Raw genomic sequence first — 25,744 nt, 5'->3', positions numbered from 1 at the left:
CATTAAAACAGCAACTTGTATGTCTGTCCTTCAAATGATCCTAGCTGCCTCTTTTGGTCTTCGATTTTAGAGAGCTGTTGCAGTTCTGTGCACTTCTATTAAATATCTTATTTCCACATGTTATTCATTCAGCAGTGACCTTTGTAATAAACCTCTTAAAATGAGAAATGTATCTCATATTGAAATTACAGAGCTGTTATTCGTAACACTTCATTTCTTGTGCTGAGGGACTTTTAAAGGGGCAAAGCACTGTTCAGATAGTCAGATAAGGCAGGGAGGACAAGGCTTTCGGGGGGGGGGGAATAATATTTCAGGGACAGACTTTCCCTGAGGGGAGAAAAAGGACTGTTTATCTTTATTCCACAATTTGGGTATTTGATGTTTTGATTTCATAGATAAAAACCCCCACATTAATCCAAAGAAAGAGAGGTTTGTTATAAAGTGATGTGTCATATTATTCCAAATGCCAGTTAATTTTTTAAGTGATGCCTCTGTGCAATAAATTAATATGACTGATTTAACAGATTTGCCTTGCTGCTTCAAAATCTATGTTGACATATCTATCTATTACCTTGATATCCCCCTTTTTGCAAAGGGGCACAAGATAGGGTACATGACCACCCGCTCCTATTTTATTCTCACAACAATCCTTTGAGGTAGTTTAGGGTGACAGTTGGTGACTTAACTAAGGCCAGTCAGTGAGTTTCATGACTGTATCTGTGACTTTGAAAGCTTAGTCGGACATGCTAACTAAGCACTACACCACACTGACTCTCAACTTCTTTCATGGTTGAACAGCATGTTTTTGAAGATATCAAAGGCATATTCTGACTTGTCTAAAAGAAAATGGCACATTCCAAGCCTTGGTGAGACTTTTCGATAAGGACAGGGTCACTTGAGAAGGGAACAGACTACAATTCCCCTTTTCCTCATTATCCTAAAGCTCATATGCTGCAATGTTCCAAAGCAGCTTCTCAGTCCTCAGACAGATTTTGAAGCAGGCTCCTCACTGGCCCGATCAATTTTGATGTTTTGGCAACAATTCCACCCTGTAGTGCAGCTGGCCAGAATCTCATTGGCTGGCCAAGCTTGTGATTCATGGCTGCCAGGGATGGAGTCGGACTGCAAGGGGCCGCAAACTCTGCCCACCCAGAAAGGAGCAAGCGGCCATTGCATCATCAACAATCCTGGAGTTGCATCCAATGTTCATCATACTAACGGACCTAAGCTAATGCTGTCCATTAAACTCTCACTTTTGGTGAATTCCCTTTACATAGGGGTCACAAACTGAGGCTGTCATGAAGCCACATTTAATTTCCTAAGGTATCTGGCTTGATTGATGCCATAGTTCATATCCCTAGCTAAACCAGTTGTAGAAGGGAAATACAGTGGTACCTCAGGTTACATACGCTTCAGGTTACAGACTCCACTAACCCAGAAATATTACCTCGGGTTAAGAACTTTGCTTCAGGATGAGAACAGAAATTGTGCTCTGGTGGCGCAGCAGCAGCAAGAGGCCCCATTAGCTAAAGTGGTGCTTCAGGTTAAGAACAGTTTCAGGTTAAGAACGTAACTCCAGAACGAATTAAGTACTTAACTCAAGGTACCACTGTATAGGAAATATGAGTATATTTAAGGTAGGAGAGGCTGAGCCAGTTCATACAGGAACTGAGCAGGAAGAGCAAACAGTCTCTCTGTGAATTTTTGAGGGGATATTACTGTGACCTTTCATTGACACTACAGGAGATACTTAGCGTCATATGGGTGACTCCTGTGTTATATTATTCACCAGAATCTTCTACCTAGCAAATATGCATAGAATCCATGTAATAGCTTTCCATGTTTATCAGACACAGAAGCTATTCACAACGGATGTCAAGTCCTTTTCCCTGATCAACTTTCTTGGCTTTTTCTTATATTTGTAGAAAGGGTTGGCATAAGAATGGTATGGCATGAGTGAAAAACATTATTCTAAAAATGTTTCTAAAGGTCCCTTCATATGAACAGGACCTGCATCTAGCCTCATCTGTTAGATGACATTTCAGGGGGAATGTATTTTTCTCTCCAAGGCTTTCCTGTGTGAAACAATGAGAGCATCTTCTCTACTGGGAGCCTCAAATGTACATGTTACTGCATTCTCCATTGCAAAGGGCTTTGGAGAATCATTATATTGATATTTCTCCTTCATAGTCATAGTATGCAAAGCACTCTTCAACAGTTGTTCAAATGTTAAACCATTGTCCAGAAACTGCTAGAAGTAAAAGATTGGGAATAAAATTACAGCTTCAATTTCTTGACCATATTTTCATTTATTATAAAGAGCAAATGACCTGAACTCTTGAGATTGCATTTTTTTATGATAAAATTGGGACAGTTCTTTTCTCACATAACAATCTGGTGAGTGCCTAATACAATGAATATCTTCAAACACATTTATCATCTATCTGAGATTTGAACCTCTTTCCAGCTGCACTCTTAGCAAACTGTAGATTATCTGGCACTTAAAATCCTCAACAAGTTACGGATACTTTTATTCTCACGAACACCTGACTCCATATTCTCCTGCTTACAAAAGGTGAATATGCTGTTGTGGTTCGAGGGCCCGACCCCCGCGAAGTGAAATGAAGACACAAGGACGCGTGATATAAGGTTAATGGGCTAGAAAAGGCCACAACTTTATTGATTACAGCAATGAAAAGGTATTGGCTTAGGCATTGGATCGAAACAAGTGGGTTTATTCACCAGGGGTTCATCACCTGTTGATGCTAATCCAACTATAGGCTCACCCCTGCTGTCACCGCGGGTCGTGCCATGGCCTCCCGCCAAGCAGGCATCGGACAGAATACACGACCGCCAGATTCCTTTAACGGAATACCCCTAAAAATTGAAGGCATAGGCGATGGCCACACCTAGCACTTCGACACACCACAACACATTATTCCAATGCCTAACCTACCCACCAATACCACAAAAGTTGTGACGATTGCTACGAGGTAGGCGAAAAAACCAAAAAGCCTATTGCCAAATGGAAAAACTCCTACCAGGCCCCCCGGGCAACCAGGGCGACCAACCTAAGGTCCATAGCAAGGCCAATGACCTAAGCCCTAACTAAAAGGGAGTGGAGGGTGGGTGACTCGTGACGGGACGATGATGAGGAATGAGGCCAGGGAAAGGCTGGCGCTGCAGCAAAAGGCTGCTGAACACGCCCCCACCGCGGCACCTGGTTGGGTGGCCACCGGGGGTGTGTGAGCGCCAGCCAGGTGAGCTGGAGGCAGGGGGCAATGCCCCCTGCTGGGCGGTGCTCGGGCTCCCGCCCACAACCACTCCCCTCTCTTTCAGGGAGGAGAGTCTTTAGCAAGCTGGGTGAGAAAATGTCAGTTTTATCATTTTTATTCAGAACACCTCTCCTTTTATTTATGAACACTTTCTTCTGAAGTCATTTGTGGACTTTATTGCCTGTACAAGATGTTGGGTTGTTTTAAGATGACTCTGTAAAAACAGAATAATTGGGTTCCTTGTTTATCGCCATGCAAACGCTTTAGCACAAAATATGCTCTGTTTTCGGGGGGGGGGGGGAGGAGAAAGAATAAGCCCTTGTGTAGAATTTAGAGGATTTCAACTAGCTCCCAAGGCCCAGCTGAATGTCTTTGTCTTGCATGTTGTGTGGCAAGGCCCATAGCTCAGTAATACATGCTTCACAAGCATATGGTTCTAAGCTGCTTTGCTAGTTCAAAGCATGTTAGCTAGTCAGGCTGGTAAAAAATCTCCTCCTTGAATCTTGAGCAACTGCTGCCACTAATGGTACATGGTAACTAGGCTAATGGCTGGCTATTTACCTATATCTATAGATATGAACTTGCATGGCATAAATTTCAAGATCCTTTTCAAGCTCTCCTAACTATAAATCCACTTCCTTTTTGGGCAGTTAGCACACCTAACAGTGTATGTACTGGTTCAATTAATTTACACTGGAAATAATAGGTAAGGGGTAAAAGTAAAGGACCCCTGGAGGGTTAGGTCCAGTCAAATTTGACTATGGGGTGCAGTGCTCATCTCAGGCCAAGGGAGCCAGCGTTTGTCCACAGACAGCTTTTCCGGGTCATGTGGCCAGCATGACTAAACTGCTTCTGGTGCACAACACCATGATGAGTGCCATAGTACATGGAAACACTATTTACCTTCCTACCTATTTATCTACTTACATTGGTATGCTTTCCTGCCAACTGCCAGGTTGGCATGAGCTGGGACAAAGCAACAGGATCTCACCTAGTCACAAGGATTTGAACTGCCAACTTTGCAACCAGCAAGTCCAAGAGGCTTGGTGGTTTAGACCACAGAGCCACCTGTGTCCTAATGTGGAAATAATAGTGACAACAGTACCTCTTCCTTACCCTATTTTGTTTTGGGGACGATAAAACACATTCCACCAACCAAGCCCAAACATTTTTCTATAATCTCCCGCAACGTTCAGTTGTGTGAAATTTATATCCATATTAAATGCTTGGGGTGCACCTAATCTCTGTGCGCAGCCAAAATTGCAATAGGGATGATTCAGGTGAGATTTTCACATGCATGAGTCAGACCGTCCCAGATCAGGGGTTCTCTAAAGTCCTGAGTCACTCTTTGGACTTGGGTGTCATTTAAAATAAAGGGATCGCTGCATTTATTTTTTTAAAAAAAACAAAGCCAAGTTGACTCGGAAAACATTCTGATCTGAGCATCATGGACGTGGAGGTGTAGGGGCAGTTTTCATTTTGATGGACAGGTCTAGGTTTTAATCAAACTGAATTATTTTCCCAGAACACTTCAATTGCTGTGAATTGGGGGAGGGATTTTGCAGTAACCTTGTTTAGCATATGTCCATTCTTCCTTTTTGAGTTCTGTCTGGGAAAGAACGGTGTTTAGAAGAGCAGTGGGCTATTGTCCTGTTTCCAAACAATTGAAACCAGTACTTTAGTCTACTTGTCTCAGTTCAGCTGTTTTCGTCACCTCCCTAACCCTATTTGCATGTCATTGTTATTAGTGTGAATCAGCTTTTCTATACTTTCCTCTTCCCTTGGCTGAGTGGTAGGGCATTTCATCCAATTTAGTTGTTTCTTAGAAAACAGAAAGATATTTGAATAAAAATAAACTGAGATAAGAATAAGAATAAACATTAATGATTCATTATTCAATTTGTTTGCCTTCTCTTATTTTTTCCCTTAGGTTTGTGTAGCCTTTTAAGAGTCCTAACTACTGTGTGTTTATTAAAATGAATGGAAAGAGTGCTACAGCATTGTGGTAAGTGGTTTTTTGGGGGGGTGAGTATTTTTAAAAGTGGGGAGGGGGCTTAGAACATTTTCTAGAAGTATTTTCAATCAAATTTCAGAAATCCGGTATAATTAAGCTGTTAGACTAACAGGCTAAATTTGAACCATGTCTGAATGTCCTTCAGCAACTCATTATTTATTTTACATTTTTACCTGAAAATAATATAATTTGTAGTTACGGGAGGCAAGAATTATACAACTCTTTTGCTTAGTGAATCTGTTAATGCTCCCCACTGTGTGCAGCATTTTGCCTCCAACCCTTAAAGGGCTGGAGACATGGGACACACTGGCCTGGTGATGCTGCCACATTGCAGCCTGGCCAATGAAAGTTAGACATGTAAACCCTAATTTAAGGCAATGTGGCCTCATCAAATTTCCTGTAGCAGCAGCCTGACCACTTAACTGTAAGACTCTTTTATTGCCTATTCTACTTTTCTGGGTATTAAGGACTCATTCATTTGGATCAAACCATGTACAGATCTCAACTGGCAGGTGCAGTGGAGTTGGGAGTAAATGAAAGCAGATGGGACTTTACTAAAAATGAATAATTATAATAATAAAGAAAACTATGAACTGGTGCTGTAAGAAAGCTTATCCTAAGCAACCTTGTCACCCTATAGAATCTTGGAGTCCTGAAATAGCATCAAACAGGCTTAAAGCTAATGACACTCCTTCTTCTTTTACAATTAACCTTGACTATAATATCAGTCTTTTTTGCCCTAGTCATTCCTAGAGGAGTTCTCATCAGCCTCAGCTAATTTCATATAGTAGGTCCCATCCCTTTCACCATCTCTCACCCCAAGGAGAGTTGCTGAAAATGAGGGTTTGTAGCTCTAATCTTGGGAGCCAGTAGGATAATTATTTAGCCTTAGCTAGTTTAGTTGCAGATATGTAAGGAAATAAAGATAAGATGGATAAACCCACCAAGTCATTTCTGTCTTCATTCATGCAGTGTAGGGTCAATGAGAATGTATCATCTTTAACTAGTGGTTTTATTCTCACTTGTTTGAAATAATCTCACTGCTTGTTTTATTGCCTGAAAGCTATCTTTTTGAAACATTGACCTATTTATAAATCAAATAATGCTACAAGCACTGAGATTATCCAATACACTTTCCTGCAGAAACCACTTATTTCACTGCAGCTAGGAGCATCTTATTATAGAGTTGGAAAAAAGAATACTCAGCATTTAACAAGCCTTATAAAATTAAATAAGTCCTTATGGGCATGTAATAATTGCACCATATATATTATTTGCTCATATTCTTACAGTATTTTTGCATATAAAAGTTTAATCAACGAATGTGCTTAATATTATTTTATTACTAGCAATTAACCAAAACAATCAATTTTAGAGAAGTGTCTACAATACTTTATGCTGAATTCTAATTAAACAGTTACAGTTCCATTGCATAACTTTATGAGGCTATAATTTTGTTCCTAAGAAGATAAACTATGAATACAGAGGACAAACAGACCATCCTCATGAGTGTTTTTAAAAGCTGACATCCTATAAAACAGTGAAGATAAACCTCCATCTATTCTTTCTTTCTTTCTTTCTTTCTTTCTTTCTTTCTTTCTTTCTTTCTTTCTTTCTTTCTTTCTTTCTTTCTTCTCTCTCTCTCTCTCTCTCTCTCACACACACACACACACATACACACCATCCATTTTATGTTGTTGCACACTGAAAGTATTGAGTTGTCCATTGTTTTCTCACTTGTCAACTGGCCAGTGCAATCTTGCAGAACAGCAAAGTGTGACACAGCCCTTGCCATTTGTGCAGTAGAATTACCATGGAACCAAATTTATTTGAAAATCCAAAACCAGCAGCAGATCATTTTAATAATCAGCCTTTTGAATAAGAGGCAGTGCAAGTCACTTCATTTGAGAATGATGTTTGCTTAAACACGGAGAGAAAATAAATGCAGATTATAATAAATGCCAAGGCCAATTCTTGGAATCAAACTGAGGATGAGGCCTGAATGGATCTGTGAAGAGTTCAGCATGTGGTAAAGTGGTGATGAAATAGATTTACCATTGCTGAAATGCCCTCCTCTGCATTACTGCTAAAGGTACATAAGGCAATTTTAAGTGTCACAAGGCTTCGCCAACGTCTCATGAAATGCCACTGCAGGCTTGGTGACATCACATGAGAATTTGGCTTTTCTGCCCGTGACATTTTGCTACCTGAAGCTGATCTCAAATGGCACTACGCATACAGGAGAACACTTTACAAGCCTTCCTGCGCCACACAGATATCAATTTCTGCCTTAGGGAGCAATCATATGCTGAAGAAGCTGGCATAAAGCACACCGGTGTTAAGTTAATGTTACACCAGATCCAAATGCCATCTAGCAGCAGGGCAGCTGCTGTTGCTCTGTCTAAGCCTATCAGAGAGCAAACAAGCCTTTAAAATAGTGTGCTAAGTTTCCAGTACACATAACCAAACTGAACTTAGGATCCAGCCTAAGTCTTCTTTTGTTTCACCCCCATCACATCCACTTGGGGGGGGGGGGTTTGCACCAACCTGAAGTCAGCCTGTCTCAGCTCAGCTGGTTAAGCCCTGACTCAGTAAGTTACAAAAGTGCATCTTCAGCTGTGCCCAGGTTTGGAGTTTAATGAGCTGGGAATCAGCAAGCTGAACTGGATATCCACTGTATCCTAAGCTGCCCAGATTTTGCCCACTAAATTGACCACCACCATTCTGTGTTGTTGTTTAGTCGTTTAGTCATGTCCGACTCTTTGTGACCCCATGGACCAGAGCACGCCTGGCACTTCTGTCTTCCACTGCCTCCCGCAGTTTGTTCAAACTCATGCTGGTAGCTTCGAGAACACTATCCAACCATCTGTCATCCGTCCTCTGTCATTCCCTTCTCCTTGTGCCCTCCATCTTTCCCAACATCAGGGTCTTTTCCAGGGAGTCTTCTCTTCTCATGAGGTGGCCAAAGTATTTGAGTCTCAGCTTCAGGATCTGACCTTCCAGTGAGCACTCAGGGCTGATTTCCTTAAGAATGGAGAGGTTTGATCTTCTTGCAGTCCATGGGACTCTCAAGAGTCTCCTCCAGCACCATAATTCAAAAGCATCAATTCTCCGGCGATCAGCCTTCTTTATGGTCCAGCTTTCACTTCCATACATCACTACTGGGAAAACCATAGCTTTTACTATACGGACCTTTGTTGGCAAGGTGATGTCTCTACTTTTTAAGATGCTGTCTAGGTTTGTCATTGCTTTTCTCCCAAGAAGCAGGTGTCTTTTAATTTCATGGCTGCTGTCACCATCTGCAGTGATCATGGAGCCCAAGAAAGTAAAATCTCTCACTGCCTCCATTTCTTCTCCTTCTATTTGCCAGGAGGTGATGGGACCAGTGGCCATGATCTTTGTTTTTTTTTTTTTTATGTTGAGCTTCAGACCATATTTTGCGCTCTCCTCTTTCACCCTCAATAAAAGGTTCTTTAAATCCTCCTCACTTTCTGCCATCAAGGTTGTGTCATCTGCATATCTGAGGTTGTTGATATTTCTTTCGGCAATCTTAATTCCGGCTAGGGATTCATCCAGCCCATTCTGTAGGGCTGCCTGAAGTTGCTTCATCCCCCTGGGTGACAATGCTGACTCCAGTCTCACAAAGTACTTTTAGTGGACTTTATTCATAATCAAATGTGCACAGGTATGCCTCTAATTTGAGCGATGAAGGTTGCCCAGTAAAAGGTTGTAACCTCACATACTTTGCCTCATTTCTAAACCCATTTAGCTGAATTCGGTAGAATAGACTTCCATGAGAGTATTCTTAATAACTCAGCTTTCATCAGAAAGTGTCACTTTAATCCGAGCTGTGAAGAAAACTGGAATCTATGAAAGGTGACAATGACAGAATTCTTCTGGGTTTTAGACTGAGCACTTTTAACTAGATATATAATAATATTCTAAACTTTGTACCATGTGCCTTTCCCCCTAGAATATGACTGGTGAGAGCATTATTACTTTTCTCCAGTGGGCACTTTGGAAAGCAAAGCATGTCAGTCAGTACATGTTTACATCAAAAATAGGGTGACAAATATTTATATGATACAACATCAGTGCAATCATAGTTCATCAGTCATAACCAATGAGGTTTGGATCTGGACTTCAAAATGATAGTGATATGAATCCTGCTGGGAACCTTCTTAAATTCACCAGATTATAAAGCCATTTGATTCCACGGCAGTCTATTGATATCTTCTATGGTATACTATTTGGTGTAGATGGATTGCACCACACTGAAGTGGGGAAAATGAAACATTTCTAAGAGAAGGAAGGCTCAATCTTCTTAGAGCTTGATTTATACAGGTTGGCCACCCAATCTTATACATATATATATATATAGTGGGAAAAGATCAATTTCTGCTTGCAGCTTTAAATTTTTGGTTGGTTCTTTTTTCCATTATGCCGTTGAATTCAGCAATGAGAAATTCTAGAATTAAGAATTAATTCCCCTGATGGAAAAGGCACTCATGCTTTTCGGCCATGCCCATGGCATGCATGCTTCTTTTGGAGAGATTGGATAGTGACGATGAAAAGAGTACAGGATGCAGCATAAGTCCATTCCTTCCCTATGCTGCCCACATTTCCACCCCATTTCAGGCGGTCCTCTGTACATCCTTGCTGCGTAATAGCTCCACTGGCAGAATCTCCACTGGTGTATTTGTCATGCTAGTGTGTCAGGGGCAGGCAGCAATGGGAAGGGGCCAGTGATTTATGGGGTTCTGAGGTGGGAAAAGAGAAAGAGGCTGGGCAGTCAGAGACAGGAGAAGACAACTAGGTGCAGAAGAGCTGCAAGAAGGTACAGAGGTGGAAGAGAGAGTCCCTCACAGTTTCCAATGGTGAGAAGGGGCTTAAAGCAACAGGAGTAGCTGGAGATGACACACAGGAAAAGTTGCTGGTGGCTTGAACACACTGCGTCAGAAGAGGGGGTTTAAATGTGCTGATGGAGGCATGGTCATGCTGTTGCTCCAGCTGTTGAGTCGGTGAATACCGCAGAAGGAGATGCCTTGCTATTTCACAGGAGCAGTACATGTGACTCTTGCAACTTAGGAGCTGATGTCATTGAGTGCCTTGCCAATAAAGAACTATGATTTTAATTGCATGTCCTCCTTGGGGGGCTGAGTATATCTGGGGTATAGGGATCTATATTGCACTGTAGTTTGTTTTTTTCTTAAACTGATTGAATAAAGTCAATTTTATGGAAAAACCTGAAGAGTTTCTTGCCACTAATTTCCAAAGGAGGAAGAGTTAACCACTGCTTCATGACTTTGCTGTAAAATTCTCTTTGATGTATTACATAAAGAACAATCATATTACTTTACTTTTTGGCTTTGAATATATGGAAGATAACTGGCACCCCTAATTGTCTGTGTACTCCAATCTTATCTTCAGATTTGACATGTTAAATGGTACAAAGCTCAATTCAGAAGCTTATCTTGATATTTATGACTAATGGCATTTTCAGTGAACAAAAAAGAGAGAGACTCCTGCTTCTATCCATTGCTGAAACATACAAATAGCATAATGCAGAAACAGAAGAATCTGAAGTGTTCTGTAGATGAAGTGAAATTTAACTTGTTTTTAAAACACTCAAAAACGCCTGACTTCTTCCTGATCCTCTCTTTCTCTCTTTTTCCAGACTGTATATAAACATGGAAAGAGCAGTTTTAAATAGAAGCAACATATGTCCAAATGACAGTTTTATTCATAAACGCTTTGGTTTGAGCTAGTTTTTCTTCCTCCATATGCTAGCTAGCAATAGCAAAATTCTAAATGTCAGTCAATCAGTCCTCTTGTGGTTTTGATCACTAATATTTGGCACTGTTATTATGAATGGTTATTTTTCAAATGTTTGTCAAAATCAGGCAATTTGTTTTAAGGTGAGTCAGATACAAAAACACTATGCTAGCAAACTTGGAATGCATCAAAATCAGACCCTTTAATAGGCCTCTGACTGTATTACAAATGATTGAAATTAGCACCTACACACAGGCAATCAATCAGAGCCTCACAGGCAACTCCAGGCCAGGGGCGTAGGAAAGGGGTGTGGGGGCGGGTTGTCCCAGGTGCCATCATGGAGGCGGGTGACAAATTATCAAGGAACAATTACTGCCCTACTAGGGCGGTTCATAAAAAACTCTTTTTTGAAAATGCCTGCTCCAAAGGCACTAGGGATTATATATCTATATATGAAATTTCATGCATATCAGTTAATATCTTGACCCTCCTCCACGAAAATAGCTATGTACTTGACCATTTTCCTATGCCGTGAAGGCTGAAATTTCAATTCAGTGGAGTAGGGTCAAGATATTAACTGATATGCATGCAGTGATCAGTCACTGGCTGAAAAACTCAGGAAAATGCATTGGGGGAGAAGTCTCCCTGAATTCCATGGCAGTCGTTTACAGAGTCAGTCCATGTTCTTACTCTACCTTCTTTCTGTCCAGACTGTGAAGAGAAATCTGTGGCCAACTGAAAATAAACCTCTGATCACTAGTGAGCAAACAAATATTAAATATGACTGAGGGCAAAAATCAACCCTTCGCTTACGTTCTTCTTTCAGGATGCTTTTATCCTCTTTTTTCTCCAACTGGAGGAAATGTGATTAAAAGACGAGATACTGAAAAAGAATGCATAACACAATGATAAACCATGGAAAGCTGAACACTGAGATGAACTTTAAAGATTCTTACAACCTTCCCCTCCCCTCCCCAATTATAGTCATCTTAAGTGTTCTTGGCAATCTCTAAAGATAAGAAACATGACCTACTCAGTGTAATGCTGGTTTTTGAGGTGAAAATTGTTGCTTTTATGTGCTGATCTATTTAATTAACGTTCCTGGATTATACAATGACAAGCAGGCTGCTGATCCCTTAGAAATTCAAATGAGTAATATGAGCAAAAATAGCACACCTGACTCAGAAAAAACACGCACCCAAACTGTTTTACATACCATCCAAGCCCAAACAGTCCTTGAAAAGCTGGCAGTTTCAGATTTCAGATATTTTGGTAGACTATTAGGCAGGATAAAGAATGGAATAATAATGCTAAAAACATGAATCATGGACACAGCTCCAGTGCTCCCTTCAACAAGGATCTTTCAAAATCTAGAATTAAGTAATTTAGTTCAGTGAAAAAATCAGCACAGTTTTAGGCAATAATGCCATTTCTTAAATTAAGGGGATGGTTTTCTTACAGAAAGATCACAACCATGAATGCTGCACTCCTGCATATTTTTTCAAGGGGTGTGTGGGTGTGGGTGTGGTTCTAAACCAGATTCTAGTTATACAAAGGTCTCAATGAACTCAATTAGACTTAAGTTAGTGATGCAATTATTATGCTATTGAATGAACATTTTAGGTATTTTATACTACAGTCATACCCCGTGTTGCATTAGGTTCATGTTGTGTCTTTTTGGCTTGCAAACACGTGTATACTTCCATGTTTTGCCACATGCGTGTGCGCAGAAGTGTTCTGCGCACTTCGCACATTCGTAGAAGCGCTCTATTGCACTCTGCGCTTGCGCAGAAGCGCCGCACTAGTTGCAGACTTTTTAGGATGCGAACGGCACCCCGGAACGGATCGTGTCCACAGCTAGAGGTACCACTGTATACAGATTTTACTTTTTTTTTTTGTCCCAGCCAATGTTGACATATAAAGTGAAATAAAATGCCACAGGATATTGTTTTTATTCCTTCTTCCTCATAACAAAGGGAAGAAGATATCTTCTGATATCATACTCTTGGTTTGGTATTGAGACATTTTACTATCATGAGATACACTGGAGTTTAGCTTGAGGTATAAAAATGCCCCCCTCATCCATTTGTTACTTATTTTTAATGGACCTGAACTACTGATAAACATTGGTAGTAAGTTCAGTTTCATCATTTATCTCCTGCTCTTTGCCATAAAAGATGGAACCAAAACAACTCTAAACAATCAAATCACAAGTTGTAATGCAAATAGAAAATGCGAAACCACAATTACAAAATGTATAGGCAGCCTCGTACCTCAGAAACACCTAAAGGAACACAGTGTAGCAATTAGTACAACTCTCTGGGAAAGGCATTCAGCAAAGCTGGTGGCACTACCCAGAACAAACCAAACCAAAAAAAAGCTCTTAAAAAGTTCAGCTGTAAAAGTTCTGTTCAGCACTGAATATATCCTCTAATGGGAAAGCTGGTTATGCAAATTAACTCTTAAGGAGATCAGAATCTTTTTTTTTTTTAAGAATGAAAAATGCTATATATTTATTATCCTATATACCACTACCAGACTCATTATCTGAATGAAGATACTTATATAGCCAAAATGTCACACCACACACATGGAAAGGAATCAGCAGGCTTTCGTGAACCTTGAAGTTTGCAGAACAAAAATAAAATAAAAATAAAGGGGAAACATCCAAACTGCACAATGATGCCTGAGCATGCTCAGAGCTCATGGAATTTTGACTGTTTTTGAGGAGTGATGATGGAATGGAGCATTCTTGAAAAGGGTATGGCTGAGTGCTGGCACAACTAGCTTTCAACACTCTGTTTGGTAACATTTTGTTATAGGTCCCACTTGTAGCTGGGTAACATGCATCCATGCTGAACTTTTACAAAATCAATATATTATTATATATGGCTCTGCTATTTTCTGTGAACTTTCACAGAAAGTTCTCGTCTGCACACCACTTAAACCCACAGGAAACTATCCTGGAAAGTTTAGATTATGCTATGGCACCTTGATTTCTCCCACACTACCATTTAGAAGAATCACATTTGCAAGAGTCCTGTGTATTTTAATGTACATTTAAAAGGAGAAAGCAGGAGAGAGAGAGAGAAAGAGAGAGCACAAACACAGAAGGAACATTCTTCCTAAAGCAGTACATTTCTTTACAAACACAAACAGAAATCTTGGCCAAAGTTGTCATCATTGCTTAGTGTGTCTGTTTAAAGTTTGCGAGGAGTTAGACAGATTCTGTATAATAAGTAAGTTTCCCACTTTGCTAACTCCTTAACCTAGAAAACAATAAGGAAGAAAGCTTTGACAGTTTTTTGGGGGCAAGGCAACTTGCTTTATTGGGGTCATTGCATTCCTTCTGTCTACAACTGTGATGCCCAATTCAAGGAAACAGTAAATTGTTCTCTTGGGAAAACGACTTTTAAGTATATATAGATATGGGAGAAGATGGGGAGCGGTGAGGAAGAATTTTTATTATTTGTTTCAAGGACTGGTAGGTGCAAGACCTGTCAGAATGATATGGAGCCAACCTACATGTACTGAATTAATTTCCAGTGCTCTGTTGTTCTTAGCTGTTTTTGCTTGATAAGTCAACTTGCCCTGCAGTATTTCTTTTTCATTTAATTTTATTATTTCCCAGTTTAAAATATTACCTATAATTTGCACTTTTTTCCTCATTAGGGCAGAACCAAGTCACTGAACAATGTTCTTAGCCAATGAGCATGTGCAAAGCTGGGGAATTGCCCTTTATTTCCAGCGGGGAGTGACACATGTTCAGTGTGGTGTTTCTGTTGCCATTGTTTACAGGGCAACAGAAACCAAGAGGTGAGAGCAGGGCTGGCCCAAGACATTTTGGCACCTGAGGTAAACCACAAAATGCACCCATCTGCTCCCGAAATATCAAAATCTGGAAGTGAACATTCTTTTGGAAGCTGAACGTCCGACGGGGCTCTTGCTGCTTCCGATTGGCTGCAGGAGCTTCCTGCAGCCAATCAGAAGCCACACTTTGGTTTCCGAACATTTTGGAAGTTGAACAGACTTCTGGAACAGATTCCTTTTGACTTCCAAGGTACGGCTGTTTAGGGAACAAGGGGTGGGTGTCAAATCAACCTTACCTGACAACTGAAGTGGGAATTAAAATATTGTTGCTTTTAATTTTAACACAGGGTAGGTCACACTCTGAATCATGCTGGGCAGGCGCAGAACCCAGGAGAAGGCAACTTCTGCCATTTCCTCCCTAGGGGTGGGATGTTGCAGAGGAGGCATGGGGAGACAGCCAAGGAGATGGCAGATATGACTTCCAAGGAGCTTTTACCATAGCAGCAGCAGCAGTGGGTGATATATTTGTTGGAGGCAGAATCTGCTGTCCCCAAGGTGGTCACCTCACCTTGACACATGGATGGATCAGCCCTGGTTGAGACTCATAGGGTGGTGGCATGGGGGCAGGGCCTCTGTCTATGGAACTCCTCCATCACTGAGATAGGATTGTCCTCCCTACTGCTGAAGTTTTGATGTTGCTTAAGAACACATTAATCTTGCCAGCACTTGGTGATGCTGGTCAAGATTAACAGGAAGAGTTTATTGTTTATGCTACTGTATCTTTAAAAGTGGTTATAAATTTGTTGTCATTTAAATGTATTTTTATGATATTTGTATGTTGTTATGACACTTGTATAATTTTTTTAATTGCTGTTAGGCATCCTGGGTCCTTTAAAGTGTTGGAAGTTAATTTAGGAATCTTATTTCTTGTTTTATCATTGTATTCTTGCTATGGCTATTGATTTTACACTTCTTGAAATCCAGAAAGAACAAAGCTGGGTACAAAAATGTTTGATATAAAATAAATCTGAAGGAAAAAAGAGAAACATAAAAGCATAAAGGTTTACTGTACCAAAAGCACTGCAGTAAAACTAGCCTTGAATATTAAACATTGCATCATATTAAGCATAGCACCATTAGTCATTGCAGTGAGAAAAGGGACTGCTTTTTATTTGTTTAAAAAATGCCATTTTAAAATCAAGAAATGAGGAAGATAGATTATAAACAGGTCACCAGATGATGGACTGCCCCAGACTTGTCATTTACCATTAAGGCATAGGTAGCTGAAGAAAAGTATCAAAATGCAAAAGTTAACAGGAAAAAACAAAAACAAAAATTGGATAATATAAATAAAAATGACTGGGAATGGAAATAAGCTGAAAGTAAAACCCAAGAGTCATAAAAAGATCTCAGAATAAGTCTTAAATTTCTTGAATAAAAACCATCTGAATTTCAAAATCAGAATTTATATTTGATTAAGTTTGCATATCTATGCAAATTGGGGGAAAGTCTCCTTTAAAGTTTAAGACTCCTGAATAAACATTCATAGGATTAGTCTACTTGACTGCAATCTATGGTTGAACTGTAAAGGGCTGTGTTTTACTAAAACCTTTGCAGCATCTTCTATCTACAGAATGAGTTATGCATGGTGGTGTGACCCTCCCAGTTTTTTCTTGCATCCTGTACCAGCTATATTTTGGTTTCGTCTGTTGCTGTAACGAACTGAAGATATTTTGGTTTTACATGCCTATTGGTGGTTAGTGCCCATTGGCACTAGCAGGGCAGAAATCAGGGAGTAGGTGAAACCAGGCCCAATAACAAGCAGAGTGAACTGAGTCTAGTTTTGTGCTCCTCATCCTCTCTACAACATTATTCAAGCACAGCACTGTTTCTAAGTGGGGAAAGGAGTTTATGGGTAGCTCCATCTCATGGACTGGAGATAAGTAAGAAGGTAAGCAGGTGGGAGTTGGCATTTTGATGCTGGTGGCAATCCCCCTAATGAACATATGAATAACCTATGGAATCAGGCCAGAGGTCCGTCTAGTTCAGCATCCTTTTCTTACAGTGGCCAACCAGATGCCCATGGGAAGCCCGCAAACATGGCATGAGTGCAACACCATCCTACGCACCTCTGATTCTCAGCAGCTTGTATTCAGAGTCATGCTGCATAATGGACCACCCTCCTCTGTGAACTTGTGGGAGCAAACAATAATTATATCCAAAGGAAAAGAACACAAACAATATGTATCCAACAGGGAACAGACCCACTGAAATCAACAGGCTTAAGTCTGGGACTGCTCTGTGCGTGACTTAGTTGGGTATGTCCCAATTATCACAAAATTAATACAGTGGTACCTCGGGTTACAGACGCTTCAGGTTACACACGCTTCATAATAATAATAATAATAATAATAATAATAATAATAATAATAATAATAATTTATTTGTACCCCGCCCATCTGGTTGGGTTTCCCCAGCCACTCTGGGCGGCTTCCAACAAAGATAAAAGATACACTGAAATGTCACATATTAAAAACTTCCCTGAACAGGGCTGCCTTCAGATGTCTTCTGAATGTCAGGTAGATGTTTATCGCTTTGACATCTGATGGGAGGGCATTCCACAGGGTGGGCGCCACTACCGAGAAGGCCCTCTGCCTGGTTCCCTGTAACTTGGCCTCTCGCAGTGAGGGAACTGCCAGAAGGCCCTCGGAGCTGGACCTCAGTGTCTGGGCAGAACGATGGGGGAGGAGACGCTCCATTAACCCAGAAATAGTACCTCGGGTTAAGAACTTTGCTTCAGGATAAGAACAGAAATCGCACGGCGGCAGTGGAAGGCCCCATTAGCTAAACTGGTACCTCAGGTTAAGAACAGTTTCAGCTTAAGAACGGACCTCCAGAACAAATTATGTACTTAACCCAAGGTACCACTGTAACCACTTTTAGCTAAGAAATCTTTCCCCAGCCATGCTAAATCAGTAAGGTGTCTCAGAAGGTTTCAAAGCAATTCACTTCATTACGATGAGGCAGTTGAAAAGTGCAGTATTAACAATCAATAATGAAAAGTAGCAGAAAACATGTTGACAGCATGCCAAACAATGGCTGAGCAGTTTGTCTCATGTCACCCTTTAGTTCTAAACTCTAAGGCAGCATCCACCATCAATTCCTCTGTCTCCCGCAAGGGGCCAGAAAAACATACATGACCATGATTCTACCCATAACATATGGGATCTCTAGTCACCCTTAGTAAATGGAGCAGCATTGCTAAGTGGAGTCAGACAGGGCTCAGCCAGCCAGCACAGGTGGAAATGGGCCAGGCAGAAAAGCAGGAGGGAGGTTTTGCCATAATATGTGATTAGGTTTCCGCAGCAACTGCAGTCTGAGGCGATCCATAAGATTTGGGTGTCAGTTTCATAGCTTAATGCCACTTTTTGTTTTCCTTATCTTGTTCTTCTCTTTTATCCTCTCTAATGGTCAGGAAGAAATAACACAATTAAATGCATAGATTTAAGTTGTTTGGTCCCTTCTCCTTCTGGAATCAATAGAACTAAATCAGCATAACTAGTTACAGATGGGGCTGCCAGTCACCTTTTCTTCCTCCAAAGAAAGTAATCCAATTTCATGTTGCTGGGGCTCCCCCCCCCCTATTTTTTTCTGAGGACATACTAACTTTTTAAATTGAACTCCCAGAGTGAATGGATCTGAATCAAAAGAGATTAGCTCCTTCATCTGGTAACATAAATTTTAAAAGCAACCAGGAGCCAAAATGAACAGTGAACTTTGAAAATCCTAAAGCAATTGGAAAGCGACAAACTATTCCAGAAAATGTAAGCTCTACGAAGATTTTCACTTCAACGGTCAAAACTACGTAGTGTAGTTCTCTGGAAAATCTCTTTGGTGAACTGTGGGTGACATAAACAATTCGTGATAGAGGGTTTTTGTTTGTTGGTTTGCTTGCTTGCTTTTTGCCCCCAAAACTTAACAAGCTCTACTTTTTTATTTTACTTTATCTCTCTCCCTCTCTCTGTTGGATACAGTTCAGGAAGATGCTGAATCCATCAGAAAAAAAACTGAGTCAGATGGCGGGTACGAAGCAAAAAAGGTGATCTTTTAATCATATGGTACATGGTGGAAAACACCGCCTGTGCATTTTGCTCTGCTCGTTTCATCTTCCAATTAGCAGCTCTGAAAAAAAATCAAAAAAATCAGATACAACCTTGGCTATTACATAATGCACTCTGCTTTACACTTTACTGAAGTGCTGATGTTATGCAGACTTCCCCCCACACACCCTGGTCTCTCTGAAAAATAATAACAGGCATTTAAAATCGCATTCTCAGGCTAGTCCCTGTCAGTATTTCAGCTGATGAAGGCCTTTGTCCCATTTTGCTCAATGAATAAAAGCACTTGAAAGTGACTAGGTTGTACATCAAGATTTCTCAAAGGACATCTAAAGGATAAAATGCACCAGAAAGTTACTGTGACATGGTCTAATTTTTTATATTTAGCAAGCAATGGAAACTCTATGAACATTTGAATAAAAAACCCTTATTAAAGAAGGGTTATAAGAAGAAAGCTGCTCCAATCCAGGGACTGACCTAGTTCAGCATTCTGTTTTCAACAGTGGTCAGTTAGATGCTTCTAGGAACAGCAGCATTCCTTACAGCAGGTATGAGAAATGTTTAGCCCTCATGATGTTGCCACACCATCAGCTCCAGCAACCATAGCCAATGGGAGCTGTAGTTTGACAACTTATGTCAAACCCTCCAACATTTCTTTGATGAAAATAGGGATGTCCCATTCCATATTAATAATTTTACCATTTATACCCCACCCATCTGACTGGGTTATTTCAGCCACTCTGGGTAGCTTCCAACATATATAAAAACATAAAAAACTTCCCTATATAGGGCTGCTTTCAGACAGCTCTGGGGTCAGAGAACTCCATACCCTCCAACATCCTCCAATGAAAATAGGGACTTCCTACCATACCTTCCAACATTTCTCTGATGAAAATAGGGGCACCCTAAGGAAAAGTGGGACATTTTCAGATCAAATCAGGAACCAGGATGGTTTGTGTAAATCAGGGACTGTCTCTGGAAAATAGCAACACTTGGTCTGACTTATGGCAGGCCCAAAGTTGCCCACACCTGCCCTACAGGTAACAAGTAGCAGTCAGGAGACTACTTCTGCCTCTGAAGGCATAAGAAGGATGACTGGATCAGGCCAATGGTCTGTTCTAATCATCATTCTGCTTCCAATTAAATAGGTAATTTTCTTTTTAAAATAAATAAATAAATAAATAAATATGTATGCCGGTAATTAAATGTTGCCCAAAATACGAAATATTAAACAAACAACATAACAGAGTTTATATTTTTAGTAGTTCTACAAGGAAATAACTAAACAATTACAAAAAGTTAAGCAATTAAATAAACCAATTTGAATCCTGTAACACTTTCTGCTGAAACCTGCCACCTTTCAAGTAACAAATGCCTGGGTGAAAAAATATCCCAATGCTGTCTAAATGATGCAACAGGAAGGGTCTGATGAACAAAGGGACATTCACAAGATACATCTTCTCTGCAGCCTTGTTGCTCCCTGAACTGTTCTAGAAGGTTGGTGGACCCTCCAGAGCATCACGAGAGGCAGTGCAGGGGCCTATAGTGGGAAGGGCAGATCAGAGGAAATGTCACCTCAACTCATGTGGGAACATCTGCTGGATCAAGAGCCCTTCCACAGAGAACTAGTTACAGCCAAAGCCATTTTATGCCCCTTGAGGCATGAAGGCTTTCCCCACATCCAGCCTCTTGAGGGTCAAGATCTCAGTGATACCTGCCTCACCCAGGTCATCTGTTCTTTTTTAAGTAGTTGTTGAGATCATCTGTTGTTCTGAACCACTTGCTCTGAGCTTCCAGAGCTGGGCAGGATATGTGCTGAAAAATGCATACAACCTCATCCTTGAACATGCAAGACAAGATGCAGAAACAGTACAAAACAGACTGCAGAACCCTGCTATGTCTCTCACATGCTCTCTGTTCGGCAGGCAGCAAGACCACTGGATAACGTTGTTTAATGGCAAGTTTTATTATTCCAAACTGGTAGTTTTCAGATCTTTTGCAGCTGATATTAAAGAGCTCTGTTTAGCAAGCAGGTCACTTCTGTAAAATCAGCTTTGTGTTCTTCTAATCACCATCATGATAAAATGGAAGCTGAGGTGTATTTCCATGTTTTGGTCATCATGATAAAATGGAAGCTGAGGTGTATTTCCATGTTTTGGTCATTGTATGGATCCTTTGTAGATAGTCCTAAATCATTAAGATAAGCCAATTAACTTAATTAGCCATCTTAGAGCTGTTAGCCAGCTGATGTGAAAGTGCTTAACTAGAAGCTCAGCTAGAGAAGAATAGAAACTCAAGGACTCCACAAGCTGAGAACCTGGAATTAGAATGAGAAATTAATGTGAGATGCAGGTTCATTCTTTGGCATCTCCAGTTAGGGCCGAGAAAGTCCCAAGTCTGAAACTTTGGAGAGCCACTGCCAGTCAGTGCAGGTAATACAAATGGATGAGTTGTCTGATTCAGCTTCCTATTTCCCATGTGTCTTCCTATCTTTGTGGTGATAACCTGGTTCTACCAATGGGTAGTAATCTGAGTAAATAGAGCTGGTGCTACGTGGGAGTCAATGAAAACATAGGCTGAAAACTTACCAAGTGTTTTCTGCTGTGCAATTTAAAGGGATGGGGGAAGAATGCTTACTTGCCCTTCCCTCAATTGATAAACAGCTGCAATAAAATTTGCAGCCGTCTAAGTTCTTAGGCATGCAAGCAGCTGATGTTACCACACTTTAAGTTAACACAGAGGTGTCCTAGGGCATTAAAGGAAGAGCGCAAATGGTTGGAATAGCCAGAGTGTGGAGGATTGATTGTCAATATAGTTTTATGTGCGTGAAATGGAGTGGTCTTTATTAGAACAGCACAAGAAACATCAAGCTGCAGTAAAAATTATCTTGACAACATGGTTTGCCTGGTGCAGACTGTTATCCAATTCCCAAGGTTGTTGCAATAGGCTCTAGGGAGTCTAAAATTAATTACTCCCATTTCATATTTAACAGAGAGAAAAGAAAAGGAAGACTGGAAACAAGAGAATCATGTCCAAGGAATATGAATGCAAAAAGCAATAATTAATCGGTTTGGCTTTCGTTTGACTCTGTACAGTATAATGCACTCACATTCAAAATACTACAAGAGGTTCACAGTCATCCTGGTGCCACTTATAAATGCTATTTATAGTGACAGTTATATATATATAGCTTGTGAATTAAAAAAAAAAAAAAGCATGTTTGGGATAGTAGTGATTACTGGTGCACACACAGCATGGATTTGGGTGCTTTGATATACGGTTCATAATTTCTAAAGCGTCCATTCCTCCTTCTTCAAGGAAGATGGATTGCAGAGGTTATGTGTACTTGTGCAGATATATGAATCACATTATAATTGATATGTAATAGGCAGCAGACATGTAGCCTGTGCTCCACTGCATATACAGGAATGCCAGTTTCAATAATGCTTGAACTGCCCCTAAGTTGCAAATCAAATTGCTTGTTGCTTCCATACTTTTAGCTAACTTTAAAAGGTTAGGGGGAGCAAAATTGAGTTTGGTTTGACATTTGAATAGAGACATTTGAATTCCATGGCAGAGAACTAACCCATTAGGTCATTTTCTTTATTCAAAGGGATCTCTGACTAACACAGTTTGGGCTGATAATTGAGAACAGAAATGTGATTGTGTCCCATCAAACCAGGCTTTATAATCAAGTAAATAATGCTCAGAAGTCAGCAGCAGGGAATGATACGGAATGTCTAATCCACTGATATGATGAGTTCAGATATAAATTTGGCAGCAGTCATTTTGAAAAGGCATAAATATAATTAAGTTTGCCTTAAAAGAAAATTGCATCTACTTCCCAGTGTTATGAGTACAGAGTCTGGATGATACATGGGAATGGTTGAAGTTTAGAGGTGTTCAAACTGAAGTGAAGCTCAGAGTCATTTCCAGTAAATCTAAAAGTTGTTCTGCAGGATACTAGAGATGCCAAACAGGAAAGAATGAATCACCATTTGTCATAATTACTGCATATTATTATTATTATTATTATTATTATTATTATTATTATTATTATTTCAAAAGTGCATAAGGTGGCTTAGTGTCATCTAAGCATCCAGATTTTAAGAATGCTTCAAGCAGCAGCAAAATCTTTATCTAGTGTAGAATCAAAAGCAATTTTTAAGGTTCTTAAACAGTTAAAACATTTGAGAACCTCCAAAGGAAATCAAAATAATTTTGAAAAGAGTGGCAATTTTTCCCAAGGTAGGATCATACCTTCCTAGGTTGTGCAACACCCATTGCACACCAGCCTGGAACCATCTGGTACTGGCCATGAATCCAGATTCAATGTTCTCTGATCACCAATGCAAGGACTGTTGTGCTAACATAAGAGCAAGAATGATGGCTGTGCCATATGAAATCCAACAGCTGCACTAGTAGAAGTTTATCATGCAACAGGTTTCACAACAGGAAGTATTGGAGCAAATACTTCTTTTATTTATGGTTTGGACTGATTTTATCATTATTGTGCTTGTTTAAATCTCACTGTATACCTCTTAGAGACTACTGTGTTAAGCAGTATATAAAATGTTTAAATAAAATAAAATGGAAGCTGAGATAGAACCTCCCCAAGGCTGCCTGTTCCATTCACTGGATGAGCTCATTTACTTGTGCACACACTAGGGGGAATTAAGCCAAGCAGCTTTTAGCATTACTGTAGGAGGCATACCTTTTATGCCTGCCATGTGCTATAACATACTGAAAAATGTAGCTGTGGTGTGTCTTCTAAATACAGGCGTTAGCACAAGCTGTAAAACTATAAAAAATAAGAAGAAACATGTTTTTTCCCCCAATTAATTTTTTTAAGTGTTTGAAATTGCTATGTGCAGCCATGCAGATGGAAAGGGAGAGAAGATAAATATTGCACTACAGATAGTTAATCTCTAGCAGAAGCATTTTAATAAATTGGAGTTACGAAAAAATCAGTGCACATCAATTGGTTCCAACCAACTCTTGTTTATCTTCCACCTCTGTCTGTGTTTGATGGATGTTGTTCATGCTCTTTGGTTTACAGTAACAAACAGGTTTTTAATTTTTCTAAACTCCATCTCTCCAGTGCCATTCTGTGATGGATGATGTGACAAAAGGTTCTTCAGTGAAGTCTGAATACTAAATAAATTAGCAGTATTAGAAGTAGCGCATCATTCACCCCTGACTGCATCCAGTCATTGCTGCTTTTCTCCTCCTTTACTTGCTTAATCTCTGGTGGTACAACTATCTGCTCAGCACATGACAACGGCCCAATCCATATGCCCTAACAACAGATGGTGTGTATGGCAAATAGGGCACAGAGTGTGCTTGCAATGAGCAAGGAAAGCACTGACTGCTCTTCCATATGTTCAGATCCCAAAGAAAACTGTGTACAAGCTACATGCAAAATATCATGAAGTTAAACCACGTCTATCCCAATCAGATCTCACTGTGGTGTGCTTCATCTGCTGATGAGAAAGAAAGAAATTGGGCTGAATCCAGTTTAATCCAGTCAGAACTTTCCAAACAATTGATTAGTTGTTTGTCCTGTTCCTGGTTGTTGTTGATATTTTGAGACCGTGTAAAGTCTTACCATTAAGTACTGGTTCATATAAGTATTTCATAGTTTTATATTATTTATCTCTACATCAATGACGTAGGATTTATCATGAAATGTGTTGGGCCTAATAAACCTTTTCCAGAGCTATTTAAGGTCATCTTGCTTTTTCTTACTGTGATTGGTGTTGTAATATATGGAACCTGTGCCTTACCATTTGTTTCTCCTGCCCACTGAAATCAGTGGGACATGCTAGTAATGATTTAAGTCCCATTGATTTCAACTGGAAGTAAGCACAACTAAGTTTGCCTGGATATACCTCTTCACTTTTAACCCTGGGCCTTATATTCCTCCCCACAGAGATTTGTCAATATCTACCAAACCCAGGAGCAAGAAACAGTATACCTTGTCCAATGCTTTTTTCTGAATAAGGGCGATGGAAGAAAGAGAGCTATAAAGAGGATTACCAACAAACAAACCCTTACCCTGGAAAATGAGGCAGAAAACATGAGTGCACAACGGCTAATCCAACATATCAGTCAGGCTTGTTGAGAGCAAGGAAGAACTACCACTAATACAAAATAAATCATCTGTGGCTCACTACAGGTCAAGGTCTATAACAAACATCTGAGGAATAAAAGCTGCTTGTCTGTATAACTAAAGTGTTAGTAACACTGGAAGTTAGCCTGTGTGCTTTTTCTGCTCACTTACGCCTCCTCACCTGCCCTGAGATTTTTCATCAGCTTCGGAGTACATCATTCACTGTATTTTTCCGTGTTTAAGTCTAGGTTTTTTCCCTTAAAAAGTATCTCCAAAATTAGGGGGCATCTTATACACGGGGCCATCTCGCCCCATTTTCTTAAATCAGAGTCCCCCAAAATAGGGGGCGTCTTATGGACTGAAAATATGGTCTTTTCATGTTATAGTGTTCACATTTGTAGCATTCGCTCAGGATTCAATGGGATTTCTCACACAACCTTACAAACCTCTCCCATAACACATATTCAAGTATGAAGAGGCTATCCATAACACAGAAGCTAGTGCCCACACTAGAAGCTGGCCACTTTTAAATAGGAAGGTGTGCATAATTGGAATTGGAAGAACTGAGAATGGTGAGGAAATACCTCATTTGCCTTGATAGAGTAACCTCCACTGTCTGCATCCTGCTGGCTGATGTGAC

The 25,744-nt window shown here is 40.2% G+C and overlaps 1 long non-coding RNA gene across 1 annotated transcript; it reads left to right on the top strand.

The window, feature by feature from the left end:
• The first annotated feature begins 734 nt into the window (after positions 1-734).
• On the top strand, positions 735-25,244 carry LOC309374456. Its single transcript, XR_014170588.1, has 3 exons — positions 735-866; positions 5,206-5,280; positions 24,925-25,244. It is a non-coding gene; the product is annotated as an uncharacterized lncRNA (long non-coding RNA).
• Positions 25,245-25,744: the final 500 nt, after the last annotated feature.

The sequence above is a fragment of the Podarcis melisellensis genome (genome assembly GCF_964234715.1).
Source record: "Podarcis melisellensis genome assembly, chromosome: 7".
Lineage (NCBI taxonomy): Eukaryota > Metazoa > Chordata > Lepidosauria > Squamata > Lacertidae > Podarcis > Podarcis melisellensis.
Note: the sequence above shows the minus strand (reverse complement) of the source record. Positions and strands in the feature narration are given on the sequence as shown.